At 46.1% G+C, this 24,688-nt stretch overlaps 1 protein-coding gene across 4 annotated transcripts in view; it reads right to left on the reverse strand.

Moving 5' to 3' along the window:
• The window catches only part of SGCZ (sarcoglycan zeta), a 1,079,134-nt gene that overhangs the window by 403,147 nt on the left and 651,299 nt on the right, over positions 1–24,688 (reverse strand). The window contains exons 4-5 of one of the 4 annotated variants that reach the window (XM_056558604.1): positions 11,574–11,679; positions 11,407–11,474 (exon numbers count right to left, since the gene is read on the reverse strand). The exons of 2 other annotated variants lie outside the window; for them this stretch is intronic. The gene's annotated coding sequence lies outside the window, so the exon portion shown is untranslated. The remainder of the gene's footprint in view (positions 1–11,406; positions 11,475–11,573; positions 11,680–24,688) is intronic. One more of the 4 variants, XM_056558613.1, reaches the window with a different exon arrangement.

A 24,688-nucleotide genomic window follows, 5' to 3' on the forward strand; every position in this document is an offset into this window, starting at 1 on the left:
TTGACACTAACATGCTGGTGTAGCCCCTAACTTTTCCTTTTCATAAGGGGTAACACAGTTTCGGAAATACCCCACATGTGGCCCTAAACTGTTGCCTTAAAATACGACAGGTCTCGAAAGTGAAAGAGTGCCATGCGCATTTGAGGACTAAATTAGGAATTTGCAATAGGGGCGGACCCGGATACAAGGATGGGGCTTGTCTCCACCAAAACCCTACGGCAGTGTTTCCAAGCAGGGTGCCTCCAACTGTTGCAAAACAGCTGGAGGCTCCGTTTAGAAAACACTGCCATATGGGACATTTTTCCTTTTTATTGGCGGTGGGAGGTTGGGGGGGTGGGTATGTAGTGTTTTACTTTTTATTTTGTGTAGGTGTATAGTGTTTTTAGGGTACATTCACACAGGCGGGGGTTCACAGTTAGTTTTCCGCTGGGAGTTTGAGCTGCGGCAGAAACTTTGCCGCAGCTCTAACTTGTAGAAGGAAACCCACTGTAAACCCCCACCCCTGTGAATGTACCCTGTACATTCACATGGGGGGGCGCCCCAAACCTTCAGCTGTTGCAAAACTACAATTCCCAGCATGCACTGTCAGACCGTACATGCTGGGAGTTGTAGTTTTGCAACAGCTGTAGCCACACTGGTGGGGAACCACTGAGTTAGGAAACAGACTAGCTCAGTTATTCCTACCCATGTGCTTCCAGCTGTTTCAAAACTGCAACTCCCAGCATGTACGGTCTGTCAGTGCATTCGGGTTGTAGCTTTGCAACAGCTAAAGGCACACGGGTTGGAATCACTATGTTAGAAAACAGACTCCAACTTAGTGTTTCCCAACCAGTGTGCCTCCAGCTGTTGCAAAACTACAACTCCCAGCATGCACTGACAGCCGAAAGGCATGCTAGGAGTTGTAGTTATGCAACAACTGGGGAAGAACAGTTTGAAGACTGCTAAGTAGTCTCCAAACTGTAGCCCTACAGATGTTGCAAAACTACAACTCCAAGCATGCCCAGACTGTCGAGACTTTTGCAACATCTGGAGGGCCACCGTTTGGAGACCATTACTTAGCTCCTAACTGTGGTCCTCCAGTTGTTATCTAAAAAAAAGTCAGTGTATATGGTGGCCAATAGTAGAAGGTCCCATTCATTTTAATGGAATGAACCGAGTTTCGTCGAGTTTGAACAAGTACCTGCTAGCATATGTTAATTTTTATTTGGCACAATAGGGTAGTCTGCTGTCCAATTGAATTTTAGCAAATAATTTTATACTAGCAATAAGTGGCCCAAACAGTCACTGGTTGACTCCATTTTGGCCAGTGAAATAAATGGGGCATGTTGCAGTATTCTGCAGTATATATCTGCATACTTTTTTTTGATAAGGTCTAAGTATTTGCACTCAAAAAGATTAAATGTGTAGCACTACTGAAAACAGGTCTCCAGCAGTATTGAAATTAAATTCCTTTGGCAGGAAAAAAAAGCAGCAAGCTCATATGGGTAAAGTTTTATTTTTGTTTTTTCAAGAATTAACTCCAAGTATTGTAACATTCAGTCTAAAAAGGAAACATTTGTTTCAGCACTTACATAATTATTCATTAAACTGTGCCATCACAGTAGTGTTATGAGTGAATTTAAATAAGCTATTTCCATCAATATTACTGCATCTTCAATTCCGAAAAATGTTTACAGTAAAAATCTCATTATTTTCTGAAAATTATATCATCCATGTTATTGTATTGGCTACGAAAACTGAATAGATGTTTAGATTTTTAAATCGCAAATAAGAAAAATAAACAAAAACTTATTTTTGTAGTGATTATGGTTTTAATAACAGTAATTTATGTACATAAATGATTTGGTTATATAGGTTACGGCTTCTGTTGACCAAACTCCCTGAGTTACTTTAACAATATATTAACCATCATATATCAAATTAGATAAGTCCTGGATGCTGTCTAGAGCAAAATCTATTGTTTAATGTAAGACTAGAACAGACCTCATTGATGTGGCAGGAGTCTGTGCCAGGTGCTGCTCCAGTCTTGTAAACTCTGGGTTTCCGAAACAGGGAAAAGACGTTATGCCATGCCAGGGACCCCTGCGATCAGACATTTTATCCCCTTTGGATAGGGGATAGGATGTTTTCGAGTGGAATACTCCTTCAAATGTTAGGTTAAGGTGGCAATCCTTGGATTGGAATTAGAGATGAGCGAACTTACAGTAAATTCGATTCGTCACAAACTTCTCGGCTCGGCAGTTGATGACTTTTTCTGCATAAATTAGTTCAGCTTTCAGGTGCTCCGGTGGGCTGGAAAAGGTGGATACAGTCCTAGGAGACTCTTTCCTAGAAATGTATCCACCTTTTCCAGCCCACGGGAGCACCTGAAGGCAGAACTAATTTACACAGGATAAGTCATCAACTGCTGAGCCGAGAAGTTCGTGACGAATCAAATTTACTGTACGTTCGCTCATCTCTAATTGGAATATAGCCAGCATTGCACCTCAATTAAAGGGGTACTCCTCTGCTCAGCGTTTGGAACTGTTCCGAATGCTGGAGGCAGCGCCGGGAGCTCGTGATGTCATAGCCCCATCCCTTCATGACATATCTCCCTGCCTCCTCAATGCAAGTCTATGGGAGGGGGCGTGATGGCTGTCACACCCCCTCCCATAGACTTGCACTGAGGGGGAAGGGCTATGACGTCATGAGCTCCCAGTGCCAGCTCCAGCTTTCGGAACAGTTTGTTCCAAACACTGAGCAGCAGATTACCCCTTTAAGGTGCATCTTACCGAACACCTTATTGACATAGTTCAACCATCATCCAGAAATAACAACTAATTGAATAAGACTAAACACATAACATTAGTAAACACCATACATAAATCAACCTACAAAGACTTACCAATAATTAACTACAAATCAAAAAGTTATAACAAGTGTATACATTTTATTGGTTAGATTAAAAAAAAACTCCAAAAAGCAACTCCCCCCCCCCCCTAAAAAACACATGCACATGAGACACTTAAAAAAAAAAATGGTGATGAGAAACACAAAAAAATACATGATATATACAAAGCTTGTGCAAACCAGCAGATGATAATGAGTGGCCGAATTCCCTGTCAGGGAAAAGAAGACTTGTCCAAAGACCAAATGGTAGGTAACAAACTAAAGTGTGCAAATCAGTTAAAAAAATACTAAAGTGCTAAATAGTGCCAATATTATTGTAATAAATGCTAAACAATAGCACACAATCCCCATTAAGCAAGTAAAGCTCATCTACACATTTGATATTTGTGTAATGCCCACCGGTAAGATGAAAAATCCATCAGCTATTTCTAGTGAAAAAACCAACTCACACTCCTATGCGTATTAACTCGAATTATTCTGGGATTGATGTGGGGGGGGGGGGGGGGGTACAAGGAGCTATTTACATGGTAACTACTATGAAGTGGCATGCCCAAACCTCCTGCGTTGCCGGATTTACATAATCAAGAAATATATCTAATGCATCTTGTCATTTTGTTGAAATACATTACTTTTCTTAGCACATTTGATATAGAAAAAGTGAGCGAGCCATGTGTTGGTGTTAGTAACATAGTAACATAGTTCACAAGGTTGAAAAAAGACCAGAGTCCATCAAGTTCAACCTATAACCCTAAGGAGTCCCTATTGAGTTGATCCAGAGGAAGGAAAAAAACCCTCATACTATAGGTAAAAATCCCTTCCCAACTCCAAATATGGCATCAGAATAAATCCCTTGATCAACGTCTGTCCCTATAAATCTAGTATACATAACCAGCAATGTTATTACTCTCCAAAAATGCATCCAGACCACTTTTGAACTATTTTACAGAGTTCACCATGACCACCTCCTCTGGCAGAGAGTTCCATAGTCTCACTGCTCTTACAGTAAAGAACCCCCATCTTTGCTTGTGCAGAAACCTTCTTTCCGCAAGACATAGAGGATTCCCCCTTGTTATAGATACAGTCCTGGGTATAAATAGATCATGGGAGAGATCTCTGTACAGTTCCCTGATACATTTATACATAGTTATTAGGTCACCTTTAAGCCTTCTTTTTTCCAAACTAAATAACCCTAATTCTGATAATTTTTCTGGGTACTGTAGTCCTCCTATTCCCCGTATTACTCTGGTTGCCTGTCTTTGAACCGACTCCAGCTCCACTATATCTTTCTTGTACACTGGTGCCCAGTTCTGCACACAGTATTCTAGGTGTGATCTGACTAGTGATTTGTACAGCGGTAGAATTATTTCCTTGTCGAGGGCATCTATGCCCCTATTGATGCATCGCATGATTTTATTTGCTTTGGCAGCAGCTGCCCAACACTGGTCACTACAGCTAAATTTACTGTTAACTAAGACTCCTAAGTCCTTTTCCATGTCAGTCGTCCCAAGTATTTTTGTCTGGATTTTTCCTCCCCATGTGCATTGCCTTACATTTATCAGTGTTGAACCTCATCTGCCACTTCTCAGCCCAAACCTCCAACCTCCAGATCCATTTGTAACAGTGCACAGTCCTCTATTGTGTTAACCACTTCACAGAGCTTAGTATCATCTGCAAAGATTGCTTCTTTACTATTCAACCCCTCTACAAGGTCATTAATGAATATATTAAATAAAATGGGACCCAAGACTGACCTCTGTGGTACCCCACTAGTAACAGTCACACAATCAGAATATGTACCATTAATAACCACCCTCTGTTTTCTATCACTGAGCCAGTTACTTACCCACTTGCACACATTCTCACCCAGCCAAACCCTTCTCATTTTATTCACCAATCTTTTATGTGGCAATCAAGATATATAACATCCAATCATTGCTCCTGGTCCAGTCTGGAGCTCACCTCCTCATAAAAGCTTATCAGGTTAGTTTGACAGGACCGATCCCTCATAATTAAGTGTCAACGGCACCCAGGCTTCCCAGCCAGTCTCCTATGCCGGTACTTGTCGAGCCCTAGGCTGAGTAGCAGTCTGCGATCTGAAGAGAGTAGGCGTGTTCAGCTTAGGATGGCTGTTGTAAATGGTTGCTTCTTCACAGGGAGGCATTCTGGATTTTCCATTTGAAAACCAGAATTCCTCAGGGTTTAACCCCTTAACGCATATGGACATTTATGAATGTCCATAAGCGTCTCCTGAGGTATGAAACACACTCAGCAGGTGAGCGTGCATCATACCCGGGACATCCCGGTTGCTATAAGCAACCAGGACCCGTGGCTAATGCCGGACATCGCCGATCGGGCTGATGTCCGGCATTAACTCTTTAGTTGCAGCGATCAAAGTTGATTGTCACGTCTAAAGTGAAAGTAAAAGCTTCCCGGCAGCTCAGCTGATCGGACCATCGTGGTAAAATCGCGATGTCCCGATCAGCTAGGACGCAGCAGAAGGGTCCCTTACCTGCCTCCTGCGCATCCGATCGGCGATTGATTGCTCCAAGCCTGAAATCCTCCACCCTGTCTCATCATGTCCCTTATCATTCCCCCTCATCATCCCCCCACCCTGTCTCATGTCCCCCATCATTCCCCCACCCTGTCTCATCATGTCCTCCATCATTCCCCCTCATCATCCCCCTACCCTGTCTCATAATCCCCCCTCATTCCCCCCTCATCATTTCCCCATCATTTCCCCCTGTCTCATTTCCCCCATCATCCCCCCTCATCATTTCCCCCTGTCTCATCCCCCCATCATCCCCCCTCTCATCATTTCCCCCTGTCTCATCCCCCTCATCATTTCCCCATCTCATCCCCCCATCACCCCCCTCATCATTTCCCCCGTCTCACCCCCCTCATCATTTCCCCCTGTCTCATCCCCATCATCATTTCCCCCTGTCTCATCCCCCATCATCATTTTCCCCTGTCTCATCCCCTCATCATCCCCCCTTCATCATTTCCCTGTCTCATCATCCCCCCCCCTCATCATTTCCCCGTCTCATCATCCCCCCATCATGTTCCTCCTATGGCATCCAGTGGTCTTCAACCTGCGGACCTCCAGATGTTGCAAAAGTACAACTCCCAGCATGCCCAGACAGCCGACTGCTGTCCGGGCATGCTGGGAGTGGTAGTTTTGCAACATCTGGAGGTCCACAGGTTGAAGACCACTCTTCCCCTTTCCTTACTTGTCTGTGCTTCTGCTGTCTTGCGGGGTCAGTGAAGCAGATGAGTTACTTGCTCTCCTGGCTCCTCTGCACGGCATCACGGATGTCACTTTTCGGCATCGACTACAGAAAATGAAAAGTGACGTGAGTGATGCCGCACAGAGAACCGGCAGAGGACGTAACTCATCTGCTTCACTGACCCCGCAAGACCCTCCGCCTGACCTGACCTGCCGAAGCGCAGACAGGTAAGGAAAATAAACAAAACTATGAAAAGCAGGGAAAGGGGCAATGATGAGGGAGGTAGGGAAAATAAAAAGTGAAACTCACTTGTTTCCTCCCGCACTATCCACAAGTACTGGTGGATTGTGCGGGAGACGCTGATTAAAAGGTAGCGCAGATCCAGACAAGGTAAGGCTCATTTTAATCAGCGTCTCCCGCACTATCCACCACACCAGTACCTGTGGATAGTGCGGGAGAAAACAAGTGACAGTGCGGGGAGGAGACGCCGCTGGTTACTGATTTAAAGTGGCCGCGGCCGTGCTGTTATTACTTAACAAGCAGACACTGCTGCGACCGCTTTAAATCAGTGACCAGAAGACTTATCGGCGTATAACACGCAGGCAGACTTTTTGCCTTAAATTTTAGTTTTAAAAGTGCGTGTTATACGCCGATAAATACGGTAGTTATGATTTTTTTTCAGAAGTACGACAAATTCAAACCTATATAAGTAGGGTATCATTTTAACTGTATATACCTACAGAATAAAGATAATGTGTCATTTTTTACTGAAAAATTTACTGCGTAGAAACGGAAGCCCCCAAAATTTACAAAATGGCGTTTTTTCTTCCATTTTGTCGCATAATTATTTTTTTTTCCATTTTGCCGTAGATTTTGGGGTAAAATTACTGATGTCATTAAAAAGTAGAATTGGTGGTGCAAAAAATAAGCCATGATATGCATTTTTAGGTGCAAAATTGAAAGTGTTATTATTTTTAGAAGTTCATGAGGAAAAAAAGAAAATGCAAAAACTGAAAAACCCTCCGTCCTTAAGGGGTTAAATTATAAAAGAAAAAATTTTTATTGATGAGTTTACATTTGCATGCATGTGGGTTTTTTCATACTGTTTTTATTATTTTCATGAAGTACTGCATTTATTATAGGAAGATGATGAGGTTGTTTCTGTTTTTATTACTTATATAAATATAATTGAGCTCATATGGGTATTGACATTTTGCTGCAAATAGGTTTTCTTTTATGCATTCATTCTGACCAATATACAGTGCAATGGAAAAGTCTTCAGACCCTTTCACGGCTTTTACCCTTTGTTACAGTATGATGCAACCTTGTGCTGAAAAAAAAAATGTATTAAAAATTCCTCCACAGAGTTTTTTCCTGCACTCAATGTCCCACAATGAGAACTTGTTTAACGTAAACAACTAATTTTATGTATAGGCATAAGCACAATTGAAGTTTAGCTCTAGGGATTGAAAATGATTAGTAAAGACACTCCCCTGTCTATATAAGGTCTCACAGCTGAATATGCATATCAGAGCAAAAATCAAGCCAAAAGGCGGAAAGAACTGTCTGTTGAGCTCAGAGACCAGACAAATGGAGAAGTGTACAAAAAAGTTTCTTCTGCATAGAAAATTACCAAGAGCAAAGTTACCTCCATAATGCTTAAATGGAAGAAGTTTGAAACAACCTGAACTCTTCCTAGACCTGCCCCCCCCACCAAAACAAATACTTGAAAAAGAAGGTCCTTAGTAAGAGAGGTGACCAGAAACCCAATAATCCTTTGTGCAAATGAGAGAAACTTCCAGAAGGTAAACCATCACTGCAGCACTCCACCAATCTGCGTTTCACGGCACAGTGGCCAGAACAATGCCTCTCAAAAGTAAAACACGGATGGAAGCCTTAAAAACAACTTTGTGGAAAACATTATTCTCTGGTCTGTTGAAATCATAATTAAAATCTTTACCTAAAATTGTGAGTCTCAGAAAACCGAACATTTCTCTTCGCCTGCCCAATACCATCCCTACAGTGAAGCATGGCGGTGGCAGGATCATGCAATTGGGGTGATTTCAATAGCTAGAACAGAATGAGGGTTAAGGTAATGCTGAATGGAGGAAAGTTAATAGATGTTCTTAATGAAAACCTGATCCATAGTGCTCTGGACCTCTGGTCTGGGCCAAAGATTTACCTTTCAACAAAACAATGTCCCTAAACACACAGCCAAAACAACTCAAGAATGATCCAGGGACAACTCTATGATTGTCCTTAAGTGACCCAACCAGAGCCCTGACTTGAACCTAATCAATAATTTCTGAAGAAAACTTGACTATCCATGCACATCCCCCATCCAACCTGACAATGCCCATTCAGCTTTAGAGGATCTGCAGAGAAGAATGGCAGAAAATCTCCAAATCCAGGTGTGTAAACCTTGTGGCATCATACCCACAATCTCTGCAGAATTACAGTACTGAAGAAAGGGTCTGAATACTTACGTCAATATAATATTTTAGTTTTTCCTTTTAACTAATTACCCAAAGAGTTCTAACTTTGTGTTTTCACTCCAGCTTACAGTTTTCAAGGCTGCAAGGCTGTCATGTAATGTGAAAAAAGTAAAAAAGTATGAAGACTTTCCAAACGCATTGTACTCTTAACCCAACAATACTAGAAAAAAGCTTTATTTTTGTGGGCCGTGTTAATAAAGCAATACAAATATAGGGAGAGATTTATCAAAAACTTGACCAGAGGAAAAGTTGCTGTGTTTCCCATAGCAACCAATCAGATCGCTTCTTTCATTTTTTTAAAAGGTCTCTGGAAAAATGAAAGAAGCGATCTGATTGGTTGCTATGGGCAACTCAGCAACTTTTCCTCTGGACAGGTTTTGATAAATCGCCCATAGAGTTTTTATTCTTTAACTATTGCAGGAAAAGAGTTTGATAAGAGAATAAAGCAGCATTTTCTCTAGTAAGCGATTACAAAGATATTACAAACATTCTTACATTCACTTGTTTTATTCATTTATACAAAAGTTGTTGACGTTAGAATGTATGTTTATTTATTTTTTAATACCAAAAATAAATATTAATACAGCAAATTTTACCAGGCACGGGCCTAGTAACCAGAATCTGTCATATCAGGTCAGTGTCTGAGGTTTTAGCGCGTCATCACATATATCTGGCAATCCGAAGCAATATAAAAGCACCGAATATGAAGGAAACCGATAATTAAACTCATCCCATTCATCTGAATGGTATAGTTCAAATTCATCTGATGCTTCATTCGGGAAGCCAGATCACCTAACATGGACGATAGGGAAATAAGTCTTGCAGCGTTCCCCCTTCAGCCTTCGAAAATAACTGGGTGTCGGACCCGCACTTTGTCATCAGTTGTCACATTATTTGTGGCCAGTCACTAAGCAGGATCACGGGATATATGTAACAGTGCCCAGACTTCAGCAATTTTTGTGTCATCTATGCAAAATGGTAACTTCATTGTAAAGCTATGTTCACACGGCAGGATTTCACAATTCTGCCCAAATTACGTTCTTTAAAACTTGCAGTGATATTTTGATATGGGATTCCGCCGCAGAATTCTGCAAAGTTAAAAACAGATCTTTTGCAGAATGCGGAATTGCAGCCACTGAAATTCCGCTGTGGGAAAGAAGTCAATTGGCAGTTAATTTCGGCAGAATTCTTCCACGGAATTCCACACGGAATATGGCCTAAGGGTATGTTCACACAAGCAGGCCCACAGCGTATTTTACGCCGCAGACCTGCCGCTGGAGGACCGCTGCATGGTGGCTTTACATGTGCCTGCTCGGAGCGGCAATACGCCGTTATGAGCAGACACACTGAAGGGATGTGCGAGTTGCTGGGCATGCACAGTATACTCGCACACAATGTGCGAGTATACTGTGCATGTATGCTGCGACTCGCACATCGCAGTGTGTCTGCTCGTAGTAGCCTATTGCCGCTCCAAGCAGGCACATGTAAAGCCACCATGCAGCGGTCCTCCAGCGGCAGATCTGCGGCGTAAAATACACTGTGGATCTGCTTGTGCGAACGTACCCTTCAAGGGGTATACAAGGATATCAACTGGCTCCAGAAAGTTAAACAGATTTATAAATTAGCACAGCAATGAAAAGTCAGCTCACCAGTCCACGGCAAGAGAATCCTCTAAGGCAGATAGAAGAAAATGGCAGATGCCAGCGAATGGAAAACTTCACCTTTATTTTGTTATATTAAAAGCATTGACATGGAGAATCTTCAATAGATAACATGGATAAAATCTTTGGAAGAAGCGCCCACCTGGGCGCTTCTTCCAAAGAGTTTATCCATGTTGTCTATTGTTGTCTATTGAAGATTCTCCATGTCAATGCTTTTAATATAACAAAATAAAGGTGAAGTTTTCCATTCACTGGCATCTACCATTTTCTACCATTTATCAGAGTTGTAAATGACTTCTATTAAAAAATCTTTATCCAATAATTATCAGCTGCTGAAGTTGAGTTGTTCTTTTCTGTTTGGCAACAGTGCTCTCTACTGACATCACTGCTTATCTCAGGAACTGCACAGAGTAGAAGAGGTGTCCTATGGGGAGTTGCTTCTACTCTGGACAGTTTCAGAGACAGGTGTCATCAGAGAGCACTTAGACAGAAAATAAAAACTCAACTTCAGCAGCTCATAAGTACTGAAAGAATTAAGATTTTTTTTTAAATAGAAGTAATTTACAAATCTAAATGTACAAGATACAGAGTCCGGCACTGCAATGGTGATCACTGCGGTAAACCACGAGGACACAGGTGGATACTGACACAAGCCAATCCAACTTCCATGGTCTGAGGAAGTGCGGAAGCACGACACAGCTGTAACCATCACGCTGCATTTGCTCCCCACGTCCTGGCCGGTTACCTGCCTTCACACCGCACCGCTATGCACCTTTTGCTTATGCAATAAAAAGCTTTTGCAAGCCTGAAAAATCCCGGTGAGTGCCGTCTTATACTTTTCACATCCTCTTTGTGTTTACTAATTTACAAATCTGTTTAACTTTTTGGAGCCAGTTGATACTGTATATAAAAAAAAGTTTTTTTTTCTGGATGATCCCTTTAAGACGTGCTTATTTAAGTCATACAAAACTAGAATATTACAATGGGTTATGGATGAAATGTAAGTGAGACTCATACACTATTGCTACAGTAACAAAGGATTGGCTCCATTTACACACATTTACCATAATTTTACTGCACACATTGTTTTTGATAACTTTGGCACACAATGTAAAACCATTTAGAAAGTTGCCTTACATCTTGAATTAAAATCACAGCTTTCTTTTTCACAGGTGCTTTGGCAGATTCGAGATTGGAAGCTTGTTCTAAAACAAAATATATAGGAAAGAAAGCTACTGATTGCTCATGAAAAAAACATTTTCCAACTTATAAACAGAACATTAAAGTTGATGAAATATATTTACATATACTTATCTAATGAGATTGGTAGGCAAGGAATTATTTTAACATTCCCAATTTTCATCTTTACTGGTTCCTTGACATGGAGCGCAGATGGTTCTTTGCAGTGTCCTGGAAAAAGAAAATATATTATTATTTAAAGAAGAAGAAAAGAAACCAAGTTGTGGAAGAATAGCGGAGAAATAGAATACATGAGACAGAACAAGGCTTTTAAAGATGCAGAATTAACTGAGACACACCGAGGATAATAGCCAGCACATTTAGGAGTCCATTACGTCTCCAGCTGGTAAAAGTACTTCTTCCAAATGTAATTCTCCATATTGTTTATAAATAATGCAGATTTTGTCTGCTCCTTTACTATTCATATTCAAGGCACCTAACTGGATAGATGTTAAAATTTGGCTTTTTTAAAAATCTCATTTAATAGAGCTACGGGTGGACAAAAAATTGCTGTAAAATAGATTTTCGCCACAGTGCATACTATTGCTATCACTCATGTTGCATAGATATATGCACTTCCGTCTATTGTTTACATGTTTCTTATCACAATGTAATCAATATTGATATATGCAACTAAAAGAGAGATTTGAATATGAGTTACAGCTATGCTTAGACTTTTTTTTTGTTATTTTTAATTAAAAATAATAATAATAAAAAAAAATTCTATTTGGCTAATAACAAAATAAAATAAAAAAAAATATATGACCAGCTTTTGGGAATTTTATTTCCCAGATAATCTATACATTCCTGTTTGTCTCATTTAATTCTGCATAGGATTTTTTTTCCGAGGTAAGCCTGTTATCTCATCGTTCCAAGTTCTCTTTTATTTATCTCCCTTTTTGTTCTTTCCTCTTTAAATAGTAAGTTATTTTCTTTTTTCAACCCTAACTCGAGAAGGATTCTTTACAATATAAAGCATACTGTTTAAAGCAAAACAAAGAAGTCGCATGTCATTTCAAAAAGGGTCAAAGAAAGGTGAAGTCCTTGAACATTTAAACGTAACATTTGGATAATTACAGTATAATTATACTATATTTCAAAGGAGTTACAGAAATCGGAAAATGTTATTGAAGAATTCAACTGTAACAAATGTAAAAAGTGTTCTTTACAAAACAAAGAAAGTTACCGTATTTTTCGCCGTATAAGACGCACTTTTTTCTTCCCCAAAACTGGTGGGGGGGAAAGTTGGTGCATCTTATACGGCGAATACCTGCGGCCATCAACGCCAGGACCCGCGGCTAATATAGGACATCACCGATCGCGGTGATGCCCTGAATTAATCCTTCAGATGCGGCGATCAAAGCTGACCGCCATGTCTGAAGTGAAAATAACACTTACCCGGCTGTTCAGTCGGGCTGTTCGGGACCGCCGGGGTGAAATCACGGCAACCCGAACAGCTTACAGGACACCGGGAGGAACCTTACCTGCCTCCACTGTGTCTGCTCCATGCCGGGATCCCCTGCATGGCCGGCGCTCTCCTTCGTCGTCATCAAGTCGTTGCGCATGCCGTCCCGTCATCCAATAGGTGAGCGCCGTGCGTAGCGACGTGATGACGGCGACGGAGAGCGTGGATCCCGGGGAAGAAGACGTCCGGAGTGTCGGGGACACCACGGGGACGCGGTGACAGCGATGGAGCGACATCCAGGGCAGCAGTGACGGGTCCGGAGCAGCGGGGACACGTGAGTATTACCTCCTATACCAGTGGTCTTAAACCTGCGGACCTCCAGCTGTTGCAAAACTACAACTCCCAGCATGCCCCGACAGCCGGGTGCAGGATCTTTTTTTTCTAGATTTTGGACCTTTAAAATATATGCCGGTGTGTCCTATAGGGCGAAAAATACGGTATATTGGGGAAGATAAACAAAACTGTGGGTGCCAGAAATTTTGAACAACCACAAAATAATAGAGGGGCAGGTTTTCAGTAAAAAGGAATGTATCTTCACGTGCCGTATTTTGCTGTGCATTTTGCTGCGTATTTGCTACTGCATATTTTCTTTCCCATTGAAGTCAATGGGTAGCAAAATACGCGGCTGATAAATATGCAGCAAATACGCAGCAAAATACAGCACTTGGGAACGTGCCCTTGGACTAGGCAGTTTTAACCCCTTAAGGACTCAGCCCATTTTGGCCTTAAGGACTCAGACAATTAAATTTTTACGTTTTCATTTTTTCCTCCTCGCCTTCTAAAAATCATAACTCTTTTATATTTTCATCCACAGACTAGTGTGAGGGCTTATTTTTTGCGTGACCAGTTGTCCTTTGTAATGACATCACTCATTATATCATAAAATGTATGGCGCAACCAAAAAACACTATTTTTGTGGGGAAATTAAAACGAAAAACGCAATTTTGCTAATTTTGGAAGGTTTTGTTTTCACGCCGTACAATTTATGGTAAAAATGACATGTGTTCTTTATTCTTAGGGTCAATATGATTAAAATGATACCCATTATTATATACTTTTATATTATTGTTGCGCTTAAAAAAAATCACAAACTTTTTAACCAAATTAGTACGTTTATAATCCCTTTATTTTGATGACCTCTAACTTTTTTATTTTTCCGTATAAGTGGCGGTATGGGGGCTCATTTTTTGCGCCATGATCTGTACTTTTTTTTGATACCACATTTGCATATAAAAAACTTTTAATACACTTTTTATAATTTTTTTTTAATAAAATGTATTAAAAAAGTGTTACGCCTAGCGCTCCGGGTCCCCGCTCCTCCCCGGAGCGCTCACGGCGTCTTTCTCCCTGCAGCTCCCCGGTCGGTCCCGCTGACCGGGAGCGCTGCACTGTCATGGCCGTTGGGGATGCGATTCGCACAGCGGGACGCGCCCGCTCGCGAATCGCATCCCAGGTCACTTACCCGTTCCCGTCCCCTGCTGTCATGTGCTGGCGCGCGCGGCTCCGCTCTCTAGGGCGCGCGCGCGCCAGCTCCCTGAGACTTAAAGGGCCAGTGCACCAATGATTGGTGCCTGGCCCAATTAGCTTAATTGGCTTCCACCTGGTCCCTGACTATATCTGACCTCCTCCCATGCACTCCCTTGCCGGATCTTGTTGCCCTTGTGCCTAGTGAAAGCGTTTTGTGTGTCTAAAGCCTGTGTACCAGTACTTCTGCTACCCATCCTGACTACGAACCTTGCCGCCTGCCCCCGACCTTCTGCTACGTCCGACCTTGCTTCTGTCTACTCCCTTGTACCTCGCCTATCATCAGCAGTCAGAGAGGTGACCCGTTGCTAGTGGATACGACCTGGTCACTACCGCCGCAGCAAGACCATCCCGCTTTGCGGCGGGCTCTGGTGAACACCAGTAGTGACTTAGAACCGGTCCACTAGCGCGGTCCTCGCCAATCCCTCTCTGGCACAGAGGATCCACTACCTGCCAGCCGGCATCGTGACAGTAGATCCGGCCATGGATCCCGCTGAGGTCCCTCTGCCTTATATCTCTGATATCACCACGGTGGTCGCCCAGCAATCCCGACAGATCGCCCATCTAACCCACCAGCTGTCGGAAATGTCCACCATTGTGCACCAACTTCAGTCACAACTTCAGCAGCAATCATCTCCTCCGCCAGCTCCTGCACCCCTTCCGCAGCGAGTGGCCACTCCTAGCCTCCGCCTGTCCTTGCCGGACAAATTTAATGGGGACTCTAAGTTTTGCCGTGGCTTTCTTTCGCAATGTTCCCTGCACTTGGAGATGATGTCGAACCAGTTTCCTACTGAAAGGTCTAAGGTGGCTTTCGTAGTCAGCCTTCTGTCTGGGAAAGCTCTGTCATGGGCCACACCGCTCTGGGACCGCAATGACCCCGTCACTGCCTCTGTACACTCCTTCTTCTCGGAAATTCGAAGTGTCTTTGAGGAACCTGCCCGAGCCTCTTCTGCTGAGACTGCCCTGCTGAACCTGGTCCAGGGTAATTCTTCCGTTGGCGAGTACGCCATACAATTCCGTACTCTTGCTTCTGAACTATCCTGGAATAATGAGGCCCTCTGCGCGACCTTTAAAAAAGGCCTATCCAGCAACATTAAAGATGTTCTGGCCGCACGAGAAACTCCTGCTAACCTGCATGAACTCATTCATCTAGCCACTCGCATTGACATGCGTTTTTCTGAGAGACATCAAGAGCTCCACCAGGAAAAAGACTTAGATCTCTGGACACCTCTCCCACAGTCTCCACTGCAATCTGCGCCTAGGCCTCCCGCCGAGGAAGCCATGCAAGTGGATCGGTCTCGCCTGACCCTGGAAGAGAGGAATCGCCGTAAGGAAGAGAATCTTTGTCTGTACTGTGCCAGTACCGAACATTTTTTGGTGGATTGCCCTATCCGTCCTCCACGTCTGGGAAACGCACGCTCGCACCCAGCTCTCGTGGGTGTGGCGTCTCTTGATGCTAAGTCGGCTTCTCCACGTCTCACGGTGCCTGTACGGATTTCTACTTCAGCCAGCTCTTCCCTCTCAGCCGTGGCCTGCCTGGACTCTGGTGCCTCTGGGAATTTTATTCGGGAGTCCTTGGTGAATAAATTCCGTATTCCGGTGACCCGTCTTGTCAAGCCACTCCACATTTCCGCGATCAACGGAGCCAGGTTGGATTGCACCGTGCGTTACCGCACGGAGCCCCTCCTAATGTGCATCGGACCTCATCACGAGAAAATTGAATTTTTGGTCCTTCCCAATTGCACTTCCGAAATTCTCCTTGGACTACCCTGGCTTCTACACCATTCCCCAACCCTGGACTGGTCCACTGGGGAGATCAAGAGTTGGGGTCCCTCTTGTTCCAAGGACTGCCTTAAACCGGTTCCCAGTACTCCCTGCCGTGACCCTGTGGTTCCTCCTGTATCCGGTCCCCCTAAGGTCGTTAGGGACTCTGCCTGCCACAGAAAATGCCTCTCCCCCCCTCCCAGTCCACTCAGGCAAGCCTCGGTGCCTCCTCATGGCCCTCGTCCTGGTGTCACACTGCCCCGTGCCAGGCCTCGCCCTCTGCCCTCCCTCCCCATTCCCACTCCTGCTGTACTGCCTGCCATTGAGGAAACCATCCATTCCTTCCCGGTGTCCTCATCCCAGGGGAGGCAGTCACCGGACAAAAAAAAGGGGAGACCTAAGGGGGGGGGTACTGTTACGCCTAGCGCTCCGGGTCTCCGCTCCTCCCCGGAGCGCTCACGGCGTCTTTCTCCCTGCAGCTCCCCGGTCGGTCCCGCTGACCGGGAGCGCTGCACTGTCATGGCCATTGGGGATGCGATTCGCACAGCGGGACGCGCCCGCTCGCGAATCGCATCCCAGGTCACTTACCCGTTCCCGTCCCCTGCTGTCATGTGCTGGCGCGCGCGGCTCCGCTCTCTAGGGCGCGCGCGCGCCAGCTCCCTGAGACTTAAAGGGCCAGTGCACCAATGATTGGTGCCTGGCCCAATTAGCTTAATTGGCTTCCACCTGGTCCCTGACTATATCTGACCTCCTCCCATGCACTCCCTTGCCGGATCTTGTTGCCCTTGTGCCTAGTGAAAGCGTTTTGTGTGTCTAAAGCCTGTGTACCAGTACTTCTGCTACCCATCCTGACTACGAACCTTGCCGCCTGCCCCCGACCTTCTGCTACGTCCGACCTTGCTTCTGTCTACTCCCTTGTACCTCGCCTATCATCAGCAGTCAGAGAGGTGACCCGTTGCTAGTGGATACGACCTGGTCACTACCGCCGCAGCAAGACCATCCCGCTTTGCGGCGGGCTCTGGTGAACACCAGTAGTGACTTAGAACCGGTCCACTAGCGCGGTCCTCGCCAATCCCTCTCTGGCACAGAGGATCCACTACCTGCCAGCCGGCATCGTGACAAAAAGTAGGAATTTTGGACTTTTTTTATTTTTTTTCGTTCACGCCGTTCACCGTATGGGATCATTAACATTTTATTTTAATAGTTCGGACATTTACGCACGCGGCGATACCAAATATGTCTATAAAAAATGTACGCTTTTTGGGGGTAAAATAGGAAAAAACGGACGTTTTACTTTTTTATTGGGGGAGGGGATTTTTCACTTTTTTTTTACTTTTACTTTTACATTTTTTTACATTTTTTTTTACACTTGAATAGCCCCCATAGGGGACTATTCATAGCAATACCATGATTGCTAATACTGATCTGTTCTATGTATAGGACATAGAACAGATCAGTATTATCGGTCATCTCCTGCTCTGGTCTGCTCGATCACAGACCAGAGCAGAAGACGCCGGGAGCCGCACGGAGGAGGGAGAGGGGACCTCCGTGCGGCGTTATGAATGATCGGATCCCCGCAGCAGCGCTGCGGGCGATCCGATCGTTCATTTAAATCGCGAACTCCCGCAGATGCCGGGATCTGTATTGATCCCGGCACCTGAGGGGTTAATGGCGGACGCCCGCGAGATCGCGGGCGTCGGCCATTGCCAGCGGGTCCCTGGCTGCGATCAGCAGCCGGGATCAGCCGCGCATGACACGGGCATCGCTCCGATGCCCGCGGTTATGCTTAGGACGTAAATGTACGTCCTGGTGCGTTAAGTACCACCTCACCAGGACCTACATTTACGTCCTGCGTCCTTAAGGGGTTAAAGATGTGCCAATTTTTTTAATAACCTCAGCCGCAGTTATAAATCTAACACAGTCTAAGGTTATATTCACGCATTGTAAAATCAAAACAAAAAACTAGCAGTAAAAGTAAAATGCTGATTTTTTATCTAATAAGGGGCTATATTAAAGTCTGTGAAAAAAGCCATCAGTGCGCACATTGGCCCTCATTTCTCAATACGTGTAAAATTAAAACTGGAGAAGTTTTCCCACAACAACCAATCACATCTCAACATTCACTTTACCAAAGCTCGTTAAGATATAAAAGCTGAGCTGTGATTGGTTGTTGTGGGATAATATCTCCAGGTTTCATCACACACATAATGATAGATCAGGGTCATTATGTAAAACAAAAACTACAATTATTCCATCTTTGGCTTGTCACGATGCCGGCTGGCAGGTAGTGGACCCTCTGTGCCAGAGAGGGATTGGCGTGGACCGTGCTAGTGGACCGGTTCTAAGCCACTACTGGTTTTCACCAGAGCCCGCCGCAAAGCGGGATGGTCTTGCTGCGGCGGTAGTGACCAGGTCGTATCCACTAGCAACGGCTCACCTCTCTGGCTGCTGAAGATAGGCGCGGTACAAGGGAGTAGGCAGAAGCAAGGTCGGACGTAGCAGAAGGTCGGGGCAGGCAGCAAGGATCGTAGTCAGGGGCAACGGCAGAAGGTCTGGAAACACCGGCAAGGAACACACAAGGAACGCTTTCACTGGCACTAAGGCAACAAGATCCGGCAAGGGAGTGCAAGGGAAGTGAGGTAATATAGGGAAGTGCACAGGTGAAAACCCTAATTGGAACCACTGCGCCAATCAGCGGCGCAGTGGCCCTTTAAATCGCAGAGACCCGGCGCGCGCGCGCCCTAGGGAGCGGGGCCGCGCGCGCCGGGACAGAACAGACGGGGAGCGAGTCAGGTAGGGGAGCCGGGGTGCGCATCGCGAGCGGGCGCTACCCGCATCGCGAATCGCATCCCGGCTGGCAGCAGGATCGCAGCGCCCCGGGTCAGAGGACGTGACCGGAGCGCTGCAGCGGAGGGAGTGAAGCGAGCGCTCCGGGGAGGAGCGGGGACCCGGAGCGCTCGGCGTAACAGTACCCCCCCCCTTGGGTCTCCCCCTCTTCTTGGAGCCTGAGAACCTGAGGAGCAGACTTTTGTCAAGGATGTTGTCCTCAGGTTCCCAGGATCTCTCTTCAGGACCACAACCCTCCCAGTCTACTAAAAAAAAATTTTTCCCTCTGACCTTTTTGGCAGCCAAAATTTCCTTGACCGAGAAGACGTCCGAGGAGCCGGAAACAGGAGTGGGAGGAACAGATTTGGGAGAAAAACGGTTGAGGATGAGTGGTTTGAGAAGAGAGACGTGAAAGGCATTAGGGATACGAAGAGAAGGAGGAAGAAGAAGTTTATAAGAGACAGGATTAATTTGACACAAAATTTTGAAAGGACCAAGATAGCGTGGTCCCAACTTGTAGCTAGGGACACGGAAGCGGACATATTTAGCGGAGAGCCATACCTTGTCTCCAGGGGAAAAAACGGGGGGAGCTCTTCTTTTCTTATCCGCGAACCTCTTCATGCGTGAAGAAGCCTGTAAGAGAGAATTTTGGGTCTCTCTCCATATAATGGAAAGGTCACGAGAAATTTCATCCACAGCGGGCAGACCAGAGGGCAAGGGGGTAGGGAGGGGGGGAAGAGGGTGACGGCCGTACACCACGAAAAATGGGGATTTGGAGGAAGATTCAGAGACCCTGAAGTTATACGAAAATTCGGCCCATGGAAGGAGATCTGCCCAGTCATCCTGGCGGGAGGAAACAAAATGTCGCAAATAATCACCCAGGATCTGGTTAATTCTTTCTACTTGTCCATTGGACTGGGGATGATATGCAGAGGAAAAATTTAATTTAATCTTGAGTTGTTTACAGAGAGCCCTCCAGAATTTAGACACGAATTGGACCCCTCTATCCGAGACAATCTGCGTAGGCAACCCGTGAAGACGAAAAATGTGTACAAAAAATTGTTTAGCCAACTGAGGCGCAGAAGGAAGACCAGGAAGAGGGATGAAATGTGCCATTTTGGAGAATCGATCAACGACCACCCAAATAACGGTGTTGCCACGGGAAGGGGGTAAATCAGTAATAAAATCCATACCAATCAGAGACCAAGGCTGTTCGGGGACAGGCAGAGGATGAAGAAAACCAGCGGGCTTCTGGCGAGGAGTCTTATCCCGGGCACAGATAGTGCAGGCTCGCACAAAGTCCCCAACATCCGTCTCCAGAGTCGGCCACCAATAGAAGCGGGAGATGAGTTGCACAGATTTCTTGATGCCCGCATGACCTGCGAGATGGGAGGAGTGACCCCATTTGAGGATTCCGAGGCGTTGGCGTGGAGAAACAAAGGTCTTTCCTGGAGGAGTCTGCCTGATGGAGGCAGGAGAAGTGGAGATCAGGCAGTCAGGTGGAATGATGTGTTGCGGAGGGAGATCAACTTCTGAGGCATCCGAGGAACGAGAGAGAGCATCGGCCCTAATGTTCTTATCGGCAGGACGAAAGTGAATCTCAAAATTAAATCGGGCAAAGAACAGAGACCACCGGGCCTGGCGAGGATTCAGCCGTTGGGCCGACTGGAGGTAGGAGAGGTTCTTGTGGTCGGTGTAGATAATAACAGGAAATCTTGATCCCTCCAGCAGATGCCTCCATTCCTCAAGTGCTAATTTAATGGCTAGAAGCTCTCGATCCCCGATGGAGTAGTTCCTCTCCGCTGGAGAGAAGGTCCTAGAGAAAAAACCACAAGTGACAGCATGCCCGGAAGGATTTTTTTGTAGAAGAACAGCTCCAGCTCCTACTGAGGAGGCATCAACCTCCAATAGGAAGGGTTTGGAAGGGTCAGGTCTGGAGAGCACGGGAGCCGAAGAAAAGGCAGACTTGAGTCGTTTAAAGGAGTCTTCTGCTTGAGGAGGCCAGGACTTGGGATCAGCATTTTTCTTGGTTAAAGCCACGATAGGAGCCACAATGGTAGAAAAATGTGGAATAAATTGCCTGTAATAATTGGCGAACCCCAAAAAGCGTTGGATAGCACGGAGTCCGGAGGGGCGTGGCCAATTTAAGACGGCAGAGAGTTTGTCTGGATCCATCTGTAGTCCCTGGCCAGAGACCAAATATCCTAGAAAAGGAAGAGATTGGCATTCAAACAGACATTTCTCAATTTTGGCATAGAGTTGGTTGTCACGAAGTCTCTGAAGAACCATACGGACATGCTGGCGGTGTTCTTCTAGATTGGCAGAAAAAATTAAGATATCGTCCAGATATACCACAACACAGGAGTATAACAGATCACGAAAAATTTCATTGACAAAGTCTTGGAAGACGGCAGGGGCATTGCACAGTCCAAAGGGCATGACCAGATACTCAAAGTGTCCATCTCTGGTGTTAAATGCCGTTTTCCACTCGTCCCCCTCTCTGATGCGGATGAGGTTATAGGCGCCTCTTAAGTCCAATTTAGTGAAGATGTGGGCACCTTGGAGGCGATCAAAGAGTTCAGAGATGAGGGGTAAGGGGTAGCGGTTCTTAACCGTGATTTTATTAAGACCGCGGTAGTCAATGCAAGGACGTAGGGAGCCATCTTTTTTGGACACAAAGAAAAATCCGGCTCCGGCAGGAGAGGAGGATTTACGGATAAAGCCCTTTTTTAGATTCTCCTGGACGTATTCGGACATGGCAAGAGTCTCTGGGGCAGAGAGAGGATAAATTCTGCCCCGGGGTGGAGTAGTACCCGGGAGGAGGTCGATAGGGCAATCATAAGGCCTGTGAGGAGGTAGAGTCTCAGCTTGTTTTTTGCAGAAAACATCCGCGAAGTCCATATAGGCCTTAGGGAGACCGGTTACTGGAGGAACCACAGAGTTACGGCAAGGGTTACTGGGAACCGGTTTTAGACAGTTCTTGGAACAAGAGGACCCCCAACTCTTGATCTCCCCAGTGGACCAATCCAGGGTTGGGGAATGAAGTTGAAGCCAGGGAAGTCCAAGGAGAATCTCCGAGGTGCAATTGGGGAGGACCAAAAGTTCAATCCTCTCATGATGAGATCCGATGCTCATAAGAAGGGGCTCCGTGCGGAAACGTATGGTACAGTCCAATCTTTCATTATTTACACAATTGATGTAGAGGGGTCTGGCGAGACTGGTCACTGGGATGTTGAAGCTGTTGACGAGAGAGGCCAAAATAAAATTTCCTGCAGATCCAGAGTCCAAGAAGGCCACTGTAGAGAAGGAGAAGGCAGAGGCAGACATCCGCACAGGCACAGTAAGACGTGGAGAAGCAGAGTAGACATCAAGGACTGTCTCACCTTTGTGCGGAGTCAGCGTACGTCTTTCCAGGCGGGGAGGACGGATAGGACAATCCCTCAGGAAGTGTTCGGTACTAGCACAGTACAGGCAGAGGTTCTCCATACGGCGTCGTGTCCTCTCTTGAGGTGTCAGGCGAGACCGGTCGACCTGCATAGCCTCCACGGCGGGAGGCACAGGAACAGATTGCAGGGGACCAGAGGAGAGAGGAGCCGAGGAGACGAAACGCCTCGTGCGAACAGAGTCCATATCTTGGCGGAGTTCCTGACGCCTTTCAGAAAAACGCATGTCAATGCGAGTGGCTAGGTGAATAAGTTCATGTAGATTAGCAGGAATTTCTCGTGCGGCCAGAACATCTTTAATGTTGCTGGATAGGCCTTTTTTGAAGGTCGCGCAGAGGGCCTCATTATTCCAGGACAATTCTGAAGCAAGTGTACGGAATTGTACGGCATACTCGCCAACGGAAGAATTACCCTGGACCAGGTTCAACAGGGCAGTCTCAGCAGAAGAGGCTCGGGCAGGTTCCTCAAAGACACTTCGGATTTCCGAGAAGAAGGAGTGTACAGAGGCAGTGACGGGGTCATTGCGGTCCCAGAGCGGTGTGGCCCATGACAGGGCTTTTCCGGACAGAAGACTGACTACGAAAGCCACCTTAGACCTTTCAGTGGGAAACAGGTCCGACATCATCTCCAGATGCAGGGAACATTGGGAAAGAAAGCCACGGCAAAACTTAGAGTCCCCATCAAATTTATCCGGCAAGGATAAGCGTATCCCAGGAGCGGCCACTCGCTGCGGAGGAGGTGCAGGAGCTGGCGGAGGAGATGACTGCTGAAGCTGTGGTAGCAACTGTTGTAGCATAACGGTCAGTTGAGACAGCTGTTGGCCTTGTTGCGCTATCTGTTGTGACTGCTGGGCGACCACCGTGGTGAGGTCAGCGACAACTGGCAGAGGAACTTCAGCGGGATCCATGGCCGGATCTACTGTCACGATGCCGGCTGGCAGGTAGTGGACCCTCTGTGCCAGAGAGGGATTGGCGTGGACCGTGCTAGTGGACCGGTTCTAAGCCACTACTGGTTTTCACCAGAGCCCGCCGCAAAGCGGGATGGTCTTGCTGCGGCGGTAGTGACCAGGTCGTATCCACTAGCAACGGCTCACCTCTCTGGCTGCTGAAGATAGGCGCGGTACAAGGGAGTAGGCAGAAGCAAGGTCGGACGTAGCAGAAGGTCGGGGCAGGCAGCAAGGATCGTAGTCAGGGGCAACGGCAGAAGGTCTGGAAACACCGGCAAGGAACACACAAGGAACGCTTTCACTGGCACTAAGGCAACAAGATCCGGCAAGGGAGTGCAAGGGAAGTGAGGTAATATAGGGAAGTGCACAGGTGAAAACCCTAATTGGAACCACTGCGCCAATCAGCGGCGCAGTGGCCCTTTAAATCGCAGAGACCCGGCGCGCGCGCGCCCTAGGGAGCGGGGCCGCGCGCGCCGGGACAGAACAGACGGGGAGCGAGTCAGGTAGGGGAGCCGGGGTGCGCATCGCGAGCGGGCGCTACCCGCATCGCGAATCGCATCCCGGCTGGCAGCAGGATCGCAGCGCCCCGGGTCAGAGGACGTGACCGGAGCGCTGCAGCGGAGGGAGTGAAGCGAGCGCTCCGGGGAGGAGCGGGGACCCGGAGCGCTCGGCGTAACATGGCTATTTACAGCATTAAAACTGCAATGCATTTTACAGCAAATAAGCCACACTATTGATGCAATCATATGCTGCTTAGATGTGCAATATCTATAATATGCAACATTAAATAATTATATAATTGCTATGGGGTACTCTGGTGGGAATTTTTTTTTTTCAAATCATCTGGTGCCAGAAAGTTATACAGATTTGTAAATTACTACTTAATCCTTCCAGTACGTATCAGCTGCTGTATACTACAGAGGAAGTTGTATAGTTCTTATCTGTCTGACCATAGTGCTCTCGGCTGACACCTCTGTCCGTGTTACGAACTGTCCAGAGAAGGGACAAATCCCCATAGAAAACCTCTCTTGCTCTGGACAGTTCCTCACATGAGCAGAGGTGTCAGCAGAGAGCACTGTTGTCAGACAAAAAAAAAACATACAACTTTTTCTGGAGCTGATAAGGACTGGAAGGATTAAGATTTTTAAATAGAAGTAACAAATCGGATTTCTGGCACCAATTGATTGCATAAAAAACAAATTTTTTCCCAAA

Source organism: Hyla sarda, chromosome 1 (genome assembly GCF_029499605.1).
Source record: "Hyla sarda isolate aHylSar1 chromosome 1, aHylSar1.hap1, whole genome shotgun sequence".
Lineage (NCBI taxonomy): Eukaryota > Metazoa > Chordata > Amphibia > Anura > Hylidae > Hyla > Hyla sarda.